This window comes from Agaricus bisporus (assembly GCF_000300575.1).
Source record: "Agaricus bisporus var. bisporus H97 unplaced genomic scaffold AGABI2scaffold_9, whole genome shotgun sequence".
Lineage (NCBI taxonomy): Eukaryota > Fungi > Basidiomycota > Agaricomycetes > Agaricales > Agaricaceae > Agaricus > Agaricus bisporus.
Genome location: NW_006267372.1, coordinates 783 through 2259, shown reverse-complemented (window position 1 = coordinate 2259; position 1477 = coordinate 783).

Genomic DNA, 1477 nt, shown 5'->3' with positions numbered 1-1477 from the left:
AGATCTCTATTACAGGAATGTATTCAAATGTTTAGCCACATGTCCCAAGGTAGTTTGATGGGATGGATCCCCGGTCGGCATCATCTTTACGATGAAGGACCTTTCACTACTTGGCGGTCGTGACGCATCAAAACAGATTTGCGCCATGCGGCGGCAAGATCTATGATTTCCGTAGTCCTCTTTTTAGACACTAGGAATTGACGATCGAGAAGTCCGAGTTTGTCAAGTCTGTAGAATTGGCCATACGCACCTTCCCCTACCATAGTAGGATGATACTCCGAGCCCGGAGGCAGAGCACCACCGTTCTGGCGGAGGTTAGATAGTACGACATTCCTAAACTTGGTTTTCGACACGGCCGGATGTAGATCTTTGATCGTATCGGCTCGGCCGAAGGTCGAGACGCGAAGCGCCTCCAACCACCCGTTCTTCATCTGTTCTTCTAGTTTTCGAACGTTAAAAAAGTCCCAGGATATGTTATATTCGCTTTTTAGCACAAGCACGTCAGCCCGTGGCGGCGAGTTCTCTCGTAATCTCGTATCCCACCGTGTTTGGTAATTTTGTTTTAACCAAGAGGCGATTAACATAGGAGGATAGCCACGTGCGATGTAAATGTCCGCAACTTCTTTACACGCATCCGCAAAATCGTCAAATTGCGAGCTAAGCGTAGCCATCCGGCTCAGCTCACCAATGAATGTGCCTTTTTTGACATACAAAGGGTGAGAACTGATCCAGGGTATCCGTTCAAAGTGGTTCAACGGTTTCCGGTACGGCTTCCATTGAAGTCGCTTACTCTTATCGAAGTAGAGTGTCATATCCAGAAACGGCATAAATTGGTTAGACGCCGACCACGTTAATGTACAGTCTGTGAATGTAACGCCCTCTCTAAGTAGATTAATAGCGTTGGTTTCGCTTGTAGCATAGACCAACGCAAGGACGTCATCAATGTAGCGTCCGTAGAACGCTACATCGGGAGATTGTAATACTTCAGATCTTAATTCGTGCCAAACCCCGTAAAGGTTTGCCAGATCGGGGCTACTAGCTACCCCCATGGCAAGACCACGTTTCTGTTTGAAATATTTCCCGTCAAACTGACATAAAAGATTATCGTCCGCTGCTGATAGACATTCCCTAAACAGGTGTAAATATTCACCCGCTTTGTCTACGCTAATGTTTTCCTGTAAACTAAACCAGTGAGCGAGAGCGGCTAAGGCACAATCATGTGCAAGCGGTACATTCACATTGGGATAGAAGGCGACGACGTCACCGGAAACAATATATAAACGTTTCAGCACTCCGTTATCTAACTTTACGTACGGAAGCGATAATTTGTTAAGTTTTAGACTAAGGTCCTTTGTTCCGTGTATAACGTACGGAGCCGATTCAATCACCGGCCTTAACATTTTTGATACAAACTTCCCTGCAGGTCCTTGAACTACTGAGTGACACGGTATAATTGGCCTGGCAGCCGTCGGCGTCT